Source organism: Callithrix jacchus, chromosome 2, assembly GCF_049354715.1.
Source record: "Callithrix jacchus isolate 240 chromosome 2, calJac240_pri, whole genome shotgun sequence".
Taxonomy (NCBI): domain Eukaryota; kingdom Metazoa; phylum Chordata; class Mammalia; order Primates; family Cebidae; genus Callithrix; species Callithrix jacchus.
This window is the reverse complement of record NC_133503.1, coordinates 29,838,386-29,859,235: the sequence shown is the minus strand read 5'-3', so window position 1 is coordinate 29,859,235 and position 20,850 is coordinate 29,838,386. Positions and strand designations below refer to the sequence as shown.

Below are 20,850 nucleotides of genomic sequence, written 5' to 3'. Positions count from 1 at the left end.
ATTTATCCTTCTGAGAATGTGCTACTGTGCAAGTATCTCTAATGGAGACCCTTGCGGGAGGGCACAGGACACTGGAGCTCTTGCATTCCTTTTCTAGCAAAATATCCATAAAATAGCTCTGCAGTTCCCAAAGGTCCGCTTCTGGGTATTATGTAAGCAGCTTCTCCTTCAGAAAGGGAAAGGGATGCTTCAAGAGATAGAACTAAAAATGCCCACAGCTCTCTATGGGAATTTCAAAATAGCAAGTTGCTTAACTACCAAGGAAAGCACCTGGTTCCTCTCCAAGCCTAAAGATAGCCTACAATAGTTTAAGAAATGTAAGCAGGAGTGGGGGAGGGGAATGGGGAGAGGGGAGAGGCCACGCTTGGCACAGGGGAGATTGTGGACCACACAGAATAATCCGGCAATGCGCAGCTGAGCATGTTTTATCATTTTTGAAATTCTATAAAATGTACTTCTCTGAGGAAGTTTTATGTTTTGTTTTTGGAAAAGTGGTTAAGGGGGAGGCAAATTTGTAAAGGAAATATATTCCAGTAGCAACACATCTGGCTCATGTTAATTCTGAGCCTGAAATACTTCTGTCAGGCTCTTCCTTTCTGTCTTTAAAATTGCTTCCCAAATCCACTTTTTTCAAACACTAACTCCACCCTTAGACCCCCTGGAGGCTTCTGATTCTTCAAAGAATTATAAGAGATCTCTTGTTATCATTAGATTCCATTTTAGATTGAGAAGAAAGCAGAAAGTGGTCAAGATAGGCCCGCCTTTATGTTGCCTGAAATACTTTTGAAATTTGCCTCATTCAAAAGCTGGCATGACATAGAGCACCTTCAAACTATGAAATAAAACGTCCACAGGATCATTTATTTGTAACCCTTTCATTGAAAGCAAAAATAGTTTGAACTCCCCAAAAGACCTCAAGGCATTTAAGAAAATCCAAGTAGCTCCATACATTTAATATTTTCTAAGAATAAACACAGAGAAAAAGATTAAGCCTTCAAAGATCTCACTTACGTAAGTCTGACAACAACAAAAAATACACAGTGGAAAGGATTAATCTCAAACAAAACTCGGAGAAGAGGCTTTTGCGGAAAACTCTTCCTCTGGCTAGAGCTCCTTTGTTTACAGTAAGAAGTAGAATTTGGAACCATTATATATTCCTTCTTATGGTCTCCCTTGTGAATTGAGGTTGTTAAAGTAACATTGTAATTATCTTTTATCTATAGCATGATTTATTTATAATATGAAATCTCTTTTTACATTTTAAAAGTTTTAACAATTGAATGCCCTTCTTAATAGTCAAAAAAATAACACTGGACTATGAAAGAGATTTTTATTTCACCATTTCTCTTCCAGAAATCTCTGAATGTTACTCCAAGAAAGACGGAGCTACACATTTTGTTTTAAACATTTAAATTTTTTTTCAGTTTTAAAGGTCATATTTAGAACCAAACCAACTATGAATATGAATAAGTTGGAGGCCATGCCTAAAGCTGGTGTCTTTTCAAGTAAAAGACAAGACTTACTAATAGTTCCATTTGTTTTCCATTAAAAATCTACTCATTGTATTCACAGCGATCCACATGCCAGTATGTGAGCCTGCTTGGACAAAGCGTTTGCTTTGTGTGTATCAGATGCAAAATTTACTTAAATTCCAGATAATTGCAAGTGCATCTGCTAGGCTTTGTCACTGGGCTATATGAACATTTCACAGTGTATACAAAGAGCAATTATCCAACAACTAAAGAAAAAGAAACAGTCATTTCTGCAAATTATAGCCAGCTCCTTTATGAAGGAGTAAGTTTGTGCGAAAAGAATACAACCCCCAAACATTTTTTAAAATAAAATGTATTCACTCACATCACATACGTTAACTACACAGAACAAAAAAGGGAGGTTTTCAACTGTTAAAGTACTGGGTCTGAAACAAGGATAACTGCAATTTTAAATAAAATTATCTCACAAAACATTAAAGTTTCCCCTGCAGGGAAACACACACACACACACACACACACACACACACACACACACTTACCCACACAAATATCCACTTTAAATCAATTTGATAGGCTGGTATATGCTCTTATTCTCTATTCATGACAAAATGTTTCAACAACAGTCACTTGCACTATTTGTCATTAGTTTTTCATCCCCTACTTTGAGATATAAGCTCGCAGAACTGAGAAAAGGAAGAAAAGTCAAAACAGGAAGATTTAAAAAAAAAATCAAAACACCAAACCAAACAACTTTAACTAAAAGCCTTAATTGAAACATTTTTGCTCTATGCATTCAAAATTCAATTCCAAGCAGGCCTCAGGCATTCTAGTTGGACTATTCTATCAATATTTACCTTTCATTCTCTCTTTCACTCTCTCCTTTTTTTCCTCCTTTGCTTTCTTTTTGAACTTCATGCACAATCCCGATTCAACTATCACACTCAACATGACCAGCCTTCTTTCAAAGCCCCGTCCAATTTTCAGACTTTGATACCTCATGCCAACCAAACAATATCAACAGCTCTTCTCTTCAACAGCCTAATGAGCTAGATCTGTTCTTTTTAACAAATTTTCAAAGCTATCCACAATGATCACAGTGGTGTTATCAGTACAAAGAATAAACTACTTAACAGAAGAGTAAAAAATTTTTGTGACATTTGACCTACTTGAAATCTATGAGTTTAGTGGACATGTATTTCCTGTTTCACGTTCATTTAAATATCTTCATTATCATTTTGTAAAATGTATTATGTTACCGGCCAAAGCTATTAGTCGGTAAAAAACCATCTCCAAATTCCCCAAACTGGGAAACCATCATTATCATTAATAATTCATGGAACTGCATTAAATGAGACAATATTCAATATTTAACTATCTAATCCTACAGTAATTTATATTAGAAAATACCAACCATGTGAGAATTCAGCCAGCCGGATTATTTTATTGGATGAACCTTTGTCATTATTAATAACACTTCAGTATCTCATATTTTTTCAGCACAGAATGTAACATCCAAGGACTGAAAGTGATTTTGTTTCTAATTAATTCTCAAAATCCGTGGGAGACAGTGATGGAAGGATAAATATATTAATTTCGAATTGAAGAATTAAAGGCTGAGCCTTCAGATGCAAAAATTTTACTAGAGATGTGGATTACTTGGGTGGGCCCTGCACTTCAGTAGGTTTACTAACAATTTCGTGGGGAAGACCTGTTGGAACCAGAGAGTCTAAACTATAGAAAAAAGAAATGCAGTTTTATTTCTTTCAAGTTCCACATTACTTATTACTAATTTATAAGCAGAAATGGAACATTTTTCTGATATCGAGAATTCCTGTGATTAATGTGCTTTCTTTGTATATTTTTACATAGGCAAACATCAGCCCATTCCAGGAGAATTATCTTTAACTTCAAAATGAGCAGAGTTCCAGTGGATAACATTTTAATGTGACTCTTGATGACACCAAAAGGAATTCTACAAGACCAACATATTTGAGGTCGGTGTGTGCTAAAATGAAAGCATGTGGCTTAATACCTTTTCACCTAGAATGCTTTCCAATTCATTTTCAGCAACAGAGACATTCTCATTGCTCTTAAGCTTTTAAATTCACTCTCTGACACACTTACTATGCATTCCCTAAGATTTTATGGGTTATTCTCCATAAAAAGAATAATGGTAAATATTTGGTGGGGGCGGAGAGGCAGGTGCCGTGGCTCATGTCTGTAATCCCAGCATTCTAGGAGGCTGAAGCAGAAGGATCATCTGAGGTCAGGAGCTCAAGACCAGCCTGGACAACATAGCGAAACCTCATCGCTACAAAAGATACAAAAATTAGTCTGGTGTGGTGGCACATTCCTGTAATCCCATCCACTGGGAGGCTGAGGCACGATAATTGCTTGAACCCGGGAGATGGAGGTTGCAGTGAGCCAAGATTGCACCTCTGTACTCTAGGCTGGGCGACAGAGCAAAACTCTCACTCGGGGTGGGGGGTGGGTGGGCAGGAAACTAACCTGCTTTGTTGACTGCCCCTGTACTTTTTATTTTGAGGGAGTGTTATATATATCTTGCAGGAAGTCAAAGTCTTTGCTTCTTACTATGTTATATGTAGGGGCACACTCAATTTCCCAGACTGCCTAGTAAAAAGGGATTGGACGCTTAATCAATACAAAGCCAAAGCAGTGGATGCACCAGCTCAGAACTTTCAATGGTGAGCCAGGGACCCTCAGAAACAAGGATGGGGGAGAGTTTCTTTTTGGCATTGTGTAAGCAGCTACATTTCTAGGGAAGCTGTGTGGGTGATGCTCACAGCTATGGGCTTCCAGTGGGAGGGACATGGAGGGCTCCAGCCAGGCCGGTGTTCAGGGCAGAAGGAAAAATGCCTGTTTCTGTATCTTATTTTGGTGGCTCTTATTCTCAATATCCTTCTAACACATTTCTTTTCCACCTATGTTAGCCGTAATTAGTCTCTACCTTAACAAGAGAGAACATGACCTAATCCCAGAATCAAAAATAATAATTCAAATTGTACAGATGTATTCTGTGTTGGTGAATTCCATAAATTATTGGAAAATAAATGAAGAGATCCTGCAACTTCCAATTTGGTGAGTTGTAAAGAATATTTCCTCATCAAAAAACAAAAAAACTGCATTCAGAAGGACTTCAGCAGCAAGAGATAAACGATCTCATAAATAAATCCTTTTTTTCCCCCCAGCCGTTGCTTCTGTGATTGAAATCAACAAGGAACAGAAGATGGAAAGGAAATTTTGATGGCTTAGGTATGTGTGATTTACTGGAATTGAGATATGTACATCTTGAAAATCACAGTCAAAATGAGGACAAATCAAGAGCCTGACAGAGGACATCAAAAGTCAGAGCTGCCTGCCCAAGTCTAGGGAGCTATTACCCAGGGCTGTGGAAAGGGTCAGTGCCACCAAGCACTCTTCCTTTGCCATCCACTTTCAGAGATATTCACTGGTGCTTTTCAAAAATATTACCTTCCCACAAATGATAGAGAAAAAATGAATCTAAGAGTACAAACAAGTTTTGAAAAGTAAATCCCAGAACTTACATATTTACTACATACTTTCAAGCTCAACAGGGAAATACAATCCTTTAGAGAACATTTTTCATCCATAGAGCATTTGGGTAATACTTGAAAATTCTCTCTCCTTCCCAATTCCTATCATTTTTCCAAAACACCTTCTTGAAATAAAAGTAAATCATAAATTGATTCGTTGCTCATGAAAAATGTAAATTGACAGCTTGGGGGCATGGAGTCATTTGTCTATTCACTGACTAAATTTACACAGGCAACAGGCACATCCTAAAAATGACCAGCATCAGAATTTGTCCTTACTCTGAAACCCAGATGTGAGCAATGATCTGACTCCTCCTGGCAAGGATACACAGTTTAATACTGGCCCTCTGGTTTTACCCTTTACTTAATCATGTCTGTTATTAGATATCTCAATTTAAAAAAAAAAAAAAACAGGAAAGAAAGCTGAGAAGTCATATCCTTGACCTCACCTGAAGCTATGCTTTTCTCCGAGTAAATACCTTTGGAGTTCTAAATACACACACACACAAACAGCAACTAAACTTCTGTAATTAAAATACTATTTTATACATATGCACTCACACACGCACACACACACAATAGTACTTCTGCCTACAGACTATAAGCTTCTAGGGCAAAGACCAATCATCCACAAACACATATCCCCCCAAACTGTGTACGATTCTGTGTACACCCCATGGGGGCTTAATAAACACTTATGAATTGACTGACAAGAGAAAAACCAAGAAATGACAACCTTCAGGGTAGCCGTAACACAATTTTAACTTGAAAATTGCCCAGGAATAGACTTCACAGTCTATGGGAACATACACAAATCATATAAAAAGACCCAGTGCCCCTCATATACCTAGAGTGGCCTGAGGGAATAGCTGAGTGAAAAATCACTGCTGTAGGAAGAAGGGTTCAGGCTCCCTATCTATTTACTGTTTGGTTTCTGCAATGAATCCTGCTGAGAGCAACTTTTATTCTGTAATAACTTCTGTTACAGAATAACGTTTAAAATATACATTACCACAAATAAAAAAAGATGCTCTTCTCTAATATTTTCTTGCTAAATCGGCGAGTATCAAATCACTCCCAAGATTCATGGTGCCCTTTTAATTTGTCTGCAGCCAATGGTGACAAAAGGATAATCTACAAAGCTTGAATTGAATGGTAGCTTCTACAAACACCTGGTAATTCACAATAAGTCATAATTTACTCAGTGACTTCTCTAAATTATGCAATAATGATGTGCCAAGGTTTTTTTTTTTGTTTGGTTTCCTTCCTTCCTTCCTTCCTTCCTTCCTTCCTTCCTTCCTTCCTTCCTTCCTCCCTCCCTCCCTCCCTCCCTCCCCCTTTCTTTCCTTCCTTCCTTCCTTCCTTCCTTCTTTCTTTCTTTCTTTCTTTCTTTCTTTCTTTCTTTCTTTCTTTCTTTCTTTCTTTCTTTCTTTCATTCTTTTTCTTTCTTTCTTCCTTGACAGAGTGTCCCTCTTGTTACCCAGGCTAGAGTACAGTGGCACTGTCTCGGCTCACTGCAACCTCTGTCTCCCAGGTTCAAGCAATTCTCCTACCTCAGTTTCCCAAGTAGCTGGGATAACAGGCATGAGCCACCACGCCTGGCTAATTTTGTATTTTTAGTGGAGACAGGGTTTCTCCACGCTTAGGCTGGTCTCAAACTCCTGACTTCAGGTGATCCACCCACCTAGACCTCCCAAAGTGCTGGGATTGCAGTCTTGAGCCACCGCGCCTGGCCCACAGTTTTTAAAACATGTTTCATTCAGTGATTCCTAGAGGACTGCTTCCAAATGTCTCAAGTTCAATAGTAGTTTGTTTTCCTTTCTGAAGTTCACATATACTTTCAGATTTGGGAGTATGAATGGGATAGACTTTAAACATTTTGTGGTCCCTGGAACTGAAGAGTTATATAAATAAGATACACTTCTTACAACAATTTAACTTTGACATATTTCCTTGAAAAGATAGTTATTCCAGTTATTATCTATTTTAAAGGGAAATTTCTACATTAATAAATTTCCAAAAATGTATGATGATAACAAGTGAGAAAAAATACAAAGTAAGCTGTGCTCAAGACTGATCCCATTAAACTGAGAGCAGAGTAAAAAAAAAAAAAAAGGAAAAAAAAAAAACACAGAAAAAAACCATTTTTGATTGTGATGAGGATTTTTTTTTACCCAAAACATACAAGTCCCAAAATAAGTCTGTGTATGTCCTTATACTCAAGGCCTAGCACAAAATCTATTTTAATTCACCATGTTAGTGGTGCTATCTTGGGCTTTGCTTTGCTCACTTGAGTTACTCATAATGATCAATACAATTTTGCAAATAGTTTTGCACCTCACCTAACCTTCATGCTTACCTTATCTCATCCCACCCCACCATCCTTCCACCTTTGTCCCCAAAAGTACAGCTGAGGGATGTACTTGGCCATCTGCTTTGTTTGATTATTTGAGCTACTTTTCCTACACACACCTTTGAACATCTAAATCATCATTTATTCCAAAGAGTACAGAGCACCTCTCATTTCTTCCTAACATTACATCTAGTAGTTAAGAAACATTTGGTAACTCTTAATTTTTTCCAGATGTTTCTGTCAAGCCACACCCATCACTTTTTGGGCTGATGCCTTTCAGTTTTTAGATCCTCACCTTGATAGGCATGAGAAAGGATTCTTTTTTGTTTCTCCCTTGTTTTCTTGGCAGCCTCTTCTAGACTGTGAGAAGTGATGATTGATCGCTTTCCACACTCATCCACAGCCCTCTCTGTGGCCACATGTAAATTCACCAATGGATAATTAAGCAGCAGACACATCCAATAAATATAATAAATAAATTTGATTTTTTTCCTTTAGTAATTGGTTTCATCTGACTGCGTCTCATTATGTGTGGGGATATATAAATAGGATTAGAGAGGAGAAAAATTAGATGCTGGGTCACACAAGTTGTGGAGCCCTAACCGCTGTGAAATGCTTTTCTGATAATTATGTTATTATTCATAGGGTTAAAATATAGAGAAGCTGGTTTGTGCCTTCTTAAGAAGTTTCAGTGAGGTTAAGAATAAAACTGGTGGCAGTTCATTACTGTAAGAAAATGGTGGCCAACTACAGAATAAATGTTCCTCTGTGTCCCCTTCCCACTAATTCACACTGCCCTTTTCTCAGGCCTTTGTTGAATCCATGCCAGTAGTGCCAAACCTTGACTTAGGTCTCCAGTTCCAGGTACCATATCATACCAGGCTACATGAATAGAAATGAGCTGGACACACTGGAAGACAGAGTTGTATGCAATTACTGCCTGAGAAAATCCCCAAATGAAATAAAACCAAACCACCTTTCTAATGCGATTTAGACACAAAGAGCAAAAATCTTTATTTGTGTTTTTTCAGAAAGTACAAACCCCTATTGCCATTTTCTTTCTTAGGCATCCTTCTGGCATCAAATTACTTTTACCATCAGATTTCACTCTTAGAAGTGCACAGATTACATGGCCTGTCTGGGGAATCTAAAAACTGCTTATTGAAGGAATTTTTTTAAAAATAAAGACTAAAATATAGTGTAGCTTTAATTTGCCGATGTTTCTTCTAAGTGATTTCTACTGAAATGTGTAGTATATAACTATATACTCTTACATATGAAATGGATTAGAAAAATTATCATAATTAAGATTGAAGAGTCTGTTGCAAGGAGTTATCCAGCAATAAATATGATTTTAGCTACGTAGATATTTACTGTGTAGGCTAGCCATATGCATGAATACAGCTATCTACTCTCATGGTTCAGTTTTATTCTTAGAAATAATCTAGGAACCTAACTTGACTATTTCCAACATTTACAATAAAATTTTGAAGTGACTTTTTTTAAAAAAAAGATGTTACAAATATAGCAAGCAGCTTATACAATTTTCTGAAATAATTATTTCACATTATGAGATTTGTTAACCTCTGCCAAAAATCATTTCTATTTAGTAGCATATTTTTTTCCACAGACTCTTATTGTTCTAATTGAAGTAGGAGAGATGTCAAAATATTGAGTATCAGTGAAGTTCTAAGCAATAATAAAAATGATATTTAAATGTAAACTTTTTCCAAGAGAATGCTCTGTGATATGTCCCACCTCAAGACTTAGAATCAGTATGTTATCATTAGTATCAATTTCACCTTCATCATATGAATTACCTCCTTCTGCTTTAGTCCCTGTCTCCTACTAGGTAAATTAAAAACTGCGAAACCTAAATAAACAAAAGAAATGACTTATTCTTTGGAAGCAAATTCATAAATGAGTTCTTTATTTTATAAGGTACATAACTCCTCTTTATATAACTTAATAAAAGCACTTTACAAAAGTCATATTAACAGAAATGATTACAAAACTTCTAGTATTTTTTAAATAGGCTTAACCTTACATATAGCTAAATAATTTAGTCATCATAGCAGTAAAATTGACTGGATTTTTGAAGCAGGGTTCTATACGTTTATACATCTGCATCACATTCCAGAAATCATAAACTCATGTAATAGTAAGGATGAATGAGCTGAAAACTTCATATTTATGTTCCAAAAACCTGTAGCGGAACTGAGTTCGAGATGGAAGTTACACTGGGCATTCTCCACAGGTCGTCTAAACAAATATTCAGGCGAGTCAAGCCTCTCTCAAAGAATTCCTGTCAAGTCCTGAGAAATCTCAACTTTCAAAGAAACCATCTCTTTCCTCCCAAATGATGCATGCTTATATTTCTCAAGACAGAGGTGGTCCTTTAGCATCTACCAAGAACATTCTGACAGGAGCCACACAGTGCTGATAAGATAAGGGAGTCAATTGTTCCATTAAAAAATAGAAAAAAAAAAGCTTTATGGGGAATATAGTCTATTCTAACATATTAGCTATGTTCTTTGGTTTCAGTTTCTCTTTATCAAATTCATAGAAAAAGTGTTAAAACACCTGCACTCTTTTCACTCATAATACAACCGAAAAGCACATTACTGTACTTCTTCCCTGATCATTCTTTTTGCCTAAAAAGCTCATAATTCTATACTTAGGAGAGGTGGACCAATGAAAGTCTGGCAGTAAAAATGGAGGAACTTTATTTGCAAACTTTTTCTCAGATGCTTCCTTTTTTCCCCATGAAGAATTCATAAAAAGGATGCAGTATTTCAATTTTAGAACGATATTATAGTATATGCTATATTAAATGGACTGGAGTCATGAGCAACATGAATTTTAGAGAAAACATTTTCTACCTCTATAACTTTATGAAATCTTTTGGAAATATGAGCAGGACCAGATATATTATCCTCACATGGCACACTTTTAACACAGCTAAAATAATTATGTTAAGTAGTGGTTTATCTTCGTTAAGTAGAGAAAACAACCCCAAATAATTTTTTAAAAGTCTGTTGCTAATAGTGCATAGTACTGAACAATGCTAATGTGCCCTTTATAAAGCAAAATATAAACCAGAAGTACAAAGAATATTTTGACAAAACTATTTGCTTTCAGCAAACAAGACTCGTATAAAATTACTGTTGGTTTTGCAAAACTTAGAGTATTATCTAGTTAGAAAATATATCACATTTAATCAAATACTGCTATGTCCCTTACCACTGAGAATGTATCAAAAGACATGTCCCCTCTCCCCACATGAAATATATGTATGTATATATATATATATATATATATATTTCCAAACACACACACATATATATGCCTTGCCGTGATCCCTCAAGGTTGGGAAGCTGTGGTATATACTATAAGTACAGAATGGGGGCTTTCTCCTTGTGAGTACCTCAGGGCTACTAGGAACTAGCAGTTCAAAGAACAAAACTGTTGCTTCACACAAAGTAGTGAGAGACAATAACATAGGCTTTTCACATTGTCCCCTTCACGCTAAGTAGTTTGATGCTAAGTTGTGGCTCTTTAAGCCTGCCTATCTGTTTAAGTTTTAGCTCTCAAGTGGGGAGGGATGAAAAGTCCTTTGGAAATGACCTTGACCATATTTCACCAGAAATCACATCTCAAAATGTATCTGCACAGAAATAAATCAATGAAAAAAAAAACACTACCCAAACAGGTTTTCCTTAAAATCACACAAGTAGTTCAAAGTTCCCTTCAATTGCACAATGAAAAAATAGCAATTAATGTTAAGAAACATGCAGTAGCTGTAGCATAATAAATGCTTCACACAGGCAGAGAAACCTCCATTCTTATCAAAATGAAAGTAGAAACTCTAACAATACAGCCAAATGTGACTGACGAGTTCCATGAATCAACAGTCTTGGATACCTGTCTGTCTACAGAGCCATCTCCCCAAGTTAACTTCTCCCCTGTAAGTCCAGTGCCATGCTGAAATTTAGCAGGAAGACCAGTTGAAAGGAAACTAAGTTACCAGCAAGGCTATCAAGATGATAGTATTATTCTGATGCATTAACCTGAAACCAACACCAGGCACAAAAAGTTAAAATAACCTAAGTTAAGATTTAATTTTAAAAAGTAATCATTATTATAATAACAACCCCATCAAAAAGCCACAAACATGATACCACACCAAACTATGTAAGAGTAATACAAATCCAGTTGATCGAATAGTAATCTAACCTGGTATCACACCTAAAATGTAGATATGTTTAATATTTTAACACAAATTCTCAGAGCTTTTCAGAAGTTGCCAGGAAACTAGAAGTAGAAAGAGGGGTGGGTGGGTAAAAAAAACAAACAACCTCAGTAGGAAGAAAGAAATGTTCTTAAAATCAACATACTCAAAGTCTTTGAGTCTAGTGAAGATACTGAAACTGAAGCTAATTTTGATGGTTCATAAATAAATTCATGCTCTGACTATGTTACATAACAATCAGAAATCTTGCCCCATGGGCCCAGCAAAATAAATCCTTAGCCTGGTCAGTTATCCTTTCATACAAATGTGTGTGGAACATGCCAGAGAAATCATACAGCTGCCCAGCACGGGGTATGTCGCTTTTTGGTTTGGGTCCTAGAATGAGAGAATCATGATGCTTTAGGTGCCTTGGGTTCTTAGGATTGAAGTTTACTATATGAAAACATTTTTCTTTAGTACCCAGACAAACGCTTCACTCAAAGACAACTGTGGTCTTAATGAATGCAAGTTGGGTTTTTCCCACACTAACTTGCTCAAGACAGTACATTCAAAGGTCTGTGAAAATATTTTAAAACAGCAATATTGCCATCTCAAGGGACCCATGAATAAGCTGAGCTTTCATTCTAAATAAAATGCCTTATTACTATCAGTAGATTACAAACGAAGAAATAAGCTTTAGGTCTCAGGAATTCTGATCACAATTTTAAGAAAGGCTTTTGTCAATGCAGGGGACCCAGAACAGGTGAATTTGCACAGTGCCTTAGAGTAGGTGTTTTCTAGATAAAAGAAGGTCTGACTAGTTGAGTTAATTTACAGTTTGTTTTGTTTTTCAGTGCTGAACAGCCTTCATTGTTTCATGCAGTTCTTCCAACATTAGTTACCTTTACATTAAAACAAAGTTTTAAGAGTATTATTGCAAATGTACTCTTTGCACACAGATAAGTTGCTGCTCTATGATGTGGCAACCACATAACAGAAGGAGGCTTCCTTGAATAACATTTTCCTTCTGTAAAACGTATGTGTCTCAGAGTATCCCTGAACTGGATGTATCCCTCACCTGAGTTTAGAGTTCAGGGTTTCTCAGGATGATGATACATGCACAGAAACTGCAACCTGCTGTACCACAGAGGCCCTCTTCCTCCATTTAAGCTGCCATTATATTAGTTCATTTTTTCCATGGCTTAGCAGAAATTTTACAACTATACACTGATTCCTTTCTAAATTGCTGATTTGCCTTTGCTTCTGGCCCTTCAGTTTTTCTACTGAACTGGAACTGAAAACTTAGAAGGAAAAAAGCAAAACAAATAAAACCTGATAATGACTAGGCACCCTCCAAAGAACTTTAAATGATATGAATGCATTAAAGAACTGTTGTAGATTAATTTTTAAATAATATTTAAAACAGATCCTGGCAGCCAGAGTTACAGAGTGAGTTCTATTTTTAAGAAAAGAGTTAGAGTTCAATTTGCATTCATTATGCTGGCTATTTTAAATAATTTTATTCCATGTGTATGCAGAATCCCCCCCCCATTGACAAGATGCCACTTCAAGTAAGATCTAAGAGAGAAATTGCTGTACGTGTCTCACAGTTTTGAATAAAACAGTACAGTAATCTCCCTCTTTCTCCATAGCGCTAAATTTATTATTAAGTAAATTTAGCAATAGCTCAATCACTGGAATCCAGGACAGTATGTGGTGCACTAAAGCACTTATATGTTTATTATCTTGGCAAACGACATGGGTAGTGGTATCTATTATTGCCTCCTGCAAATCTGTAGCAATGTGATGCAAAACAGCATTTTTAAAGAAATTCTCTTTTGGAATGCAAATGACTCCTCCTGCAATTTTGAATATTTTAGCCAGCATGTACCATACAGTAGTTCTGGAATCACTGGCATCTGTCATGCTGTCAAAACTGAGTCAAATGCATTGTATTCCTGGAGAACGATAACCTTAAACAGCAATGCAACGTTAAAATGCATCCTAAAAAAAAAAAAAATCCCTATAATTGCGATGAACATTAGAGAGAAACCGGCAGTCCTTCTGCAGGGAAATAACAGTCTGCTCTAGCATTTTCCCCTCCCCCCGGAAACTCATGCAACTAATGATGACCTCCCGAAGTGCCGAATTTAAATGTTCCAGCATTCATCTCAGGATGAAGGAGGAAAAAAAATACATAGAAAACCATGAAACAAGTTGTAAACTGCACAAACGCAAGGAGAGAGAGAAAGAGAACTGCAGCTGATTCAGGAGCGATTGCAGAATGAGGAGCAACAGAAAGGAAACAAGAAAGAAAGAAAAGGGAAAAAATAGCCTTAAGCATTAAAGAGTAAGAAGTGAAAAACATTTACCAGCAGCTTGGTCAGTAGCTTCGCTCCCTGACACCATCTACATAGATAACTTAGCCTAGAGTCTTCGGTCCCAGCTCGCTTTGGAGCAAAATTCCTTCACTTCGAGGGGGAAACACACACCCTCAAGAAAGAGAGAGAGGGAAAGAAGGGGAAAAAATAATCCCAAAGACCAAGACAGGCTTTCCCCCTCCTCCCTCTTACCCGCCCCCCGGACTCCCCAAACGGTGCTCGCTTCTGCACAGTTCTGCCGGCTGTGCCGCTGAGCTGCTGCCGCTGCCGATGTTGCCGCGGCGGCGGCTGCTGCTGCTGCTGCTGGTGCTGCTGCTGCTGCTACTTCGGAAACGATTAGGAGGAGGACGCCCAAGCACGACCTGAGCCTGCGAGCCACCCAGGACCAATGTGCAACCTGCTCTGGAATCAAACCCATAACACACGCACGCACACCCAGTGGCTCCTGCACGCGAGCCCTCGCGCGCACACACGCGCTCGCCCGCGCGCCACACAACACACGCGCGCACACACACACGCACACGCGCGCGCGAGCACGAGCGCACACACACACATGCACACACACACACACACACACACACAGCGCTGTGCGCAGCCAGCCCGCCAGCCTCGCTGTCCCTGAATGGGGAGGGAGTAGGAGCCAATCCCTGGGCCCCGAGAGCGCGCACCGGCCCAGGCCGCCGGGGCTGGGTGGTGGCGCTGGGGCTGCAGCTGCTGTGGCTGCGGGGTACGCAGCCAGGGAGGGGCTCACGGCTGAGAAAGAGGGGCGCTAGGGACACGCGCACCCTTTTGTCTGCAGAGAGAACCCCAGTCGGGCGTTTCCAAGCCCAGGAACTGAGCGCGCAACCCCGGGCGGCTCAGAGTTGAGTTCGGCTCTGGGGTTAGCCTGGGGAGGCTTGGATCCCTGGCTGCAGAGGGATCCGCTCTGCGAAATCCAATGCACTGCAGCTACACCCGGGTCACTGCGAACAGGGGAGCTCAGCAAGCCTTCGAGTCCTGCGGACGACCCCAGCTCAATATACCAAACAAGAGCATGCCCAGTGCTCGGCTGGACCCAGACCGTTTCTTCCAGGGTTAGGAACCGCAGAGCAGGGCTGAGCCGAGCTCTGTAGCTTCCTGGGAGAAGCAAAGGTTCCAGAGCCTTCAGCTGCTGCTCACCTGCCTCACCTAGGCTGCCCGGTCGTCCTGAACCTGCACCCAAGGACGTAGTAACGGGGAAGCTAGACTTCCAGACCTCAGAGAGGAGTTCCTTTTTTTTTTTTTTTTTTTTTTCCATAAAGAGAATCTATCAAAAGAAACAATTCTTAGCCCAGGAAAGGCTGTTTCAGTTTACGGGGTAATTAACAGAAAATCCAGCAGGGCCTCGCGGTTTTAATAGTAACAGCTGAACGGGTATTGCTTGCTTACCATGTACAGGCTCTGCGGAATGTGTTGTCTATGAATTATCTGATTTTAACCTGTTCAAACACTGTATGATCCACCCTAGGAGGAAACCGAGGCCCCAGAATGTTACCAACTGCTAACATATCATACCCAATGTATCAAGAATCTAAACCCTGCAGTCTGACCCTTAGACACTGGAGATAGGATGAGGAATGTGGATGAATGCTGGCAAGTACAGCAAGGTAAAGTCCTGGTGGGTGTTTGGGTGACAACATCCTCTGGCCTTCAAGGTGTACCTGCCTTGTTGTCTTCAATCACCTACAAATCTTGCAAAACTGCATGCCTGAAATCTGCCAATGTCATGATAGTACTAATATTAGTAATACTTATTTCTTGATTACATACTCTTGGTCACCCTTTTATTTAGGTGCCATCTTAATCTTTAAAGCTACTCTGTAAAGAAACTATCATACCCCCCTTCTACATATGAAGAGACGGTGAGATGTGGTGTTACTTTCATCAAGGGACAGGCCTGAATGAAGGCACCATCTGTCCTACTGCAAGGTCTATGCAGTTTTCACTACAATATGCATCTTCCTTAGTTGCCTTCTGAATAAAGCCATGGGATGAGGCCATGGCAATTACTTTTGATTTCATTCAAGAAATTCATCGATTTTGTAGCATTCACTCATTCAAGGATATTTACTGAGCATTTACTTCCTTCAAGGTGCTATCCTAGCTGTGGCAGGGGATGACAAAGGCATCATCTCTATACTCTTTGGGCTTATCTTCTAACAAGAAGACAGTGATCATATGCTGAAAATGCTAATGAGGGGCATTTACTCAGGGCTTGCTAGGAATACGTTTCTCTCCCCTCTTCATCTAGCAAACACCTATTTTTCCTTCATCTATCTGTTCCAGCAGCAACTTCTTCAGGGAAGTGGTCTGAGATCTTTCTGGCTGATTACAGGTGTTCAAGGCATCGTGTAACTTTAAAAAACTTGTAGCTTCAATTTTCATTTGTGTTAGGACTTAGCTAGTATATGTCTCCTAGACACACACAAACCGTCTAGACTGTAAGCTCCATGGGTACAAGAATGTGTCTTTTTAATTAAATTCACTCTCACTCTCTAACACACACACACACAAACCTTTCTTGGAATAAGAATAATTCTTAGGTGGGGGAGCTGTTTATATTTCCAGTTCACAGATGAGTAAAATGTGGCTGAGAGAGATGAAGTAGCTTGCAGAAGATCACATATCTGGATAAGTGGCAGAGAAAGACTCCAACACAGGTCTGTCTGGTACTAAAGTCCACGTGACTAAACTCTGTCATGTTGACCAATAACCAGTCAGACTACATGAAAGGGGATCATGGGACATATGGTAGACAGATGCTGGGGTGACATTATGAGGGAATACAGAGATAAATTATTCAGTATAGTAAGAATTAAAGAGGCATGCAGTAGGATATTCTGGGTTTTTTTTTTTTTTTTTTTTTTTAGATAGGGTCTTGCTCGGTCACCCAGGCTGGAGTATGGTGGTACAATTTCTACTCACTGCAACCTTTGTCTCCCAGGTTTAAGCGATTCTCATGCCTAAGCCCTCCAGTAAGATTACAGGCGTGTACACGCCAGGCTGGGTTTTGTAATTTTAGTAGAGATGGGTTTTTGCCATGTTGGCCACGCTGGTTTTGAACTCCTGGACTCAAGCAATCCACCCCACTGGCCTCCCAGAGTGCTGGGATTACAGGCATGACTCACTGTGCCTGGCCTATTCCTACTATTGGGCACCCACCATGTGCTAGGCACCTTGCTTAGATTTTCTTCCTCATTTTAACCTTAACAACAATTCTTATGGCTAAGTGCTTATATTTCCAATTTACAGGCAATGAAACTAAGGCTCCCAACAAACCCAAACCTGCTAGAGTATAAAGTCCACGGGGAGAGTGATATGCCTATTTTAATTTCCCACTTTATCTCATAGTATCTGGCAGCTAAAGTCACTCTCTGTCCCTCTCTCAATCCCTCTCTTACACACACACACACACACACACACACGCGCGCGCGCAACTTGCCCAAGGTCTTACAGCTAGTAAGTAGCAGAGTTAGGATTTGAACCTAAGTCTGTCTGACTTCACAGTTTCCGAGGAGATTGGTATGGGGGCAAGGTGATGCAGTGTGATGTTGCAGTTTAGCTAGGCCACAGTATTTGATAATGCCCAAGGATCTATCTGCCAGGGAGAGGTACTGCGGATGCATTTTCCCCTTCATCAAATCGTATAAGGAATTTGAGATTCAGAGACTTAAAGTTATTTCACCAAGGTCACAACCAGTGTCATAATGCAGAGCTACATTCTAAACCCAGGCATCTCTCACTGCAGACATGTGGTACAGGACATTATAAATGGCAGTGGGGCTATCCAAGATTTTCAGCAAATCCTGGCTGAGGGAGCCAGAGGGGAACCCTCACTCAGAGAGGACATGCTGCCCGGAGCCAAGCAAGCCTCTGCACCACCCCTCCCACCTGTTACCTCTCCTCAAGGCTCCACCTTCATTCAGGCCCCTGTTCCTCTGCCTTTTCAGGCCTTACCTGTAACCCAATGCCTCACTGCCTCCTTGCTCATTGTCAGCAGCAGCAGTGGCTACAAGCCACAGGAAAGTAAAAACTGCATTTTGTACAGCTCTTCTTCTAAGCTGACTGCTGGGCATGCTCAGTGATAAAGGGAAGCTTTGATTACAAATAGGAAGCTTTTGTTAAACACCTTTCCATTTTGGAGTATTACTTTGTAACTGGATCAGTGTGTGCAGCTCTTTGCAGAGATCTTAGCCTATACCCAATCAGGTCTGTAAGAATGAGATGCTTCCATATGGAAAAGGATCTCAATCTTTTGCATCCTCTACCTTATCTCCAGCATTCATCTCCCTGTTCTGTCCTCTCTGTAGGTGCACACAAAGAGCATCCGCAAATTGCATCCATTCTGTTTATATACCTCATAGCTACAGACCTAGGTATCCAGCTATAAGTACACACCAACCCCTGATTTGTCTCTCGGAATTGTTTGGCTATTAACCTGCTCTACACTGAAATGTTATGAACAAAGTGAGGTTTCTAAGAAAAGGTTAAATATTAACCCCTCTTTCCTCCCTCCTCCCCACTACGATAAAGATATTCCCTAGAAAACACTTCAGGCAGCAGAAAGGTCTCAGGGATTTTTGATAACCCCTTCCTATGTATATGGTAGGTTGATTTTTGTTCACATGTGCAATGCAATCCTTAACTCATGATAAGAATAACCAGTTAAGAAAGGCATGAAGGGCAACCTTCAAGGAAAACTTTACAGAAAATTTAAAATGTTAGTTGATATTCTGCTGGGGCACCCAGGACATGAACTTTTAAGCTTTTTGAGAAGTCATGTAACACTTTATAATGCTGAGTACTTTAATATAGATCATCAGAGTTATTCTTTGGAGCAACTCTGCAGCAGGTACAACCATGATCCCCATTTTATACACAGAGAAACAGAGGCTTCCAAAGAGCAAATCAGATACAGCCAACTCATACAACTAGTAAATATCCCATGTGGAAAGCAATGCTAAGCCTGTCTGCTGCCTAATTCTGTATGGTGAACTCTGCATTCTGCTGTCTCTAACTTCTCACATCCATTTGCACAAGGAGGCAGATGTAGGAAGGGGTGATGGTGACGGCTTATTTTTACTTATTGTGCTCAACACTTCATGTATAGTAGTATCATTATTTTCCAAGAACCCTTAAACTCAGGCTAGCCTCTCGAAGGGAGCCTTATTTGTTTTCTTTGGTAAATTAGAAAACTGATGTACATGGAGCTTGGAGGGCAAGACCAAACAAAATGAGTGTCACTGGAGCAAAGGCGTCTGAGTTCTCATTGATGAGCCTTTATTCCCTTTGCTTTTAAATAGCACTGGACTGTAATTGTCAGCCATTTCCCAGGTCACACAGTCTCAGCAGACATTCTCATCAATTTTGTAAAATCCTTTACAGGATATATGTACCGGAGAATTCTCACTTCCATCAGGACGGGAAATTTAGAAGTAGAAAGAAACATTGTTTTTAATCACTGCAATTCTCCATGTTTGTTTCCAGTGTTTTCAACATCCTTTAAAAGATTCAGCAGATGCTGTGACTTCCCCCTTTTAAGAGAGGTCAGGAAAAGCCCTTGAGAATATCATCTCAATCAGGCAGATTAACTCGATGCCATTAGTTTACTCATGTGGCAGCATTTGCATTTTTTGTACAGGGCACCTTGTATAGAAAAGGGTAACCAACAAGATTTTGGTTCTATAATTTAAGGGTAGAAATCTTGTTTGGTATATTGAACAACAATTCTTTATCTTTCCAGAAATGAGCTAGATAAAAGAAATGATGTCTGAGAACCTCACACAGATGTAATAGTACAGTTTGAGCATCCCAAATCCAAAAACTTGAAATCTGAAATGCTCCAAAATCGGCAACTGTTTGAGCACCAACATGACTCAAGTGGAAAATTCCATGCCTGATGCCTTTACTTTCTGATAGCTCAATGTACACACATTTTGTTTCATGCACAAAATGATTTAAAATATTTTATAAAATCACTTTCATATTGTATATAAACAGTATATGAAAGTTAAATGAATTATGTGTTTACATGAGTCCAATCCTTAAGGTGACTAATTAGGTATAGGCAAATATTACAAATATCTGAAAAAATCTGAACTCTGAAATATTTCTGGTCCCAAGCATACTGGATGAGCAATACTCAACCTGTCTCTGAATTTAAATTCCAAAAAAACCTTTAGATAGTTTCTCAGAGCCCACAGAGAATTAGAAAACAAGAGGTAAACTGCTATTACTAGAAGGTTAATAATAAATCCCAGCACTTTGGGAGGCTGAGACAGGCGGACCATGAGGTCAGAAGTTGAAGACCATCCTGACCTAAATGGTGAACCCCGTGCTACTAAAAATACAAAAATTAGCTGGGCGTGGTGCGAGGCACCTGTAATGCCAGCTTCTTGGTAGGCCAAGGTGGGAGAATCACCTGAACCCGGGAGACAGAGGTTGCAGTGAGCCGAGACTGCACCATTGCACTCCAGCTTGAGCAACAGAGACTCTGTCTCAAAAAAAAAAAAAAAGAAAGAAAGAAAAGGAAAGTTAATAATAGTAAGAAACAGAAACTGATAACCAAAGGATAAAGAAGATAAAATTTAAATTTTCCATAAAAAATGTGAAGGCTTAATTTAATATATAGGTAAGCCTCCCAATACTGCATTTCAATAGCACTTCTGCATGTCTTCAAATTATAATACTGTAGAATAGCAATGATACTAATGATGTTGACTTTGAACCCATTCTTCGATTGCGGTGTGATATGCTTTTCCTCCCACAAACCAATGCGTTCCAACACATCTGATCAGCA

At 39.3% G+C, this 20,850-nt stretch overlaps 1 protein-coding gene across 17 annotated transcripts in view; it reads right to left on the bottom strand.

Moving 5' to 3' along the window:
• The window catches only part of TENM2 (teneurin transmembrane protein 2), a 3,966,312-nt gene that overhangs the window by 1,272,588 nt on the left and 2,672,874 nt on the right, over positions 1-20,850 (bottom strand). For 11 of the 17 annotated variants that reach the window (XM_078359005.1, XM_035292073.3, XM_054252475.2 and 8 more), the window contains exon 1: positions 14,025-14,506. The exons of 5 other annotated variants lie outside the window; for them this stretch is intronic. The gene's annotated coding sequence lies outside the window, so the exon portion shown is untranslated. Of the gene's footprint in view, positions 1-14,024; positions 14,507-20,850 lie in introns of those variants that run through there. One more of the 17 variants, XM_035292076.3, reaches the window with a different exon arrangement.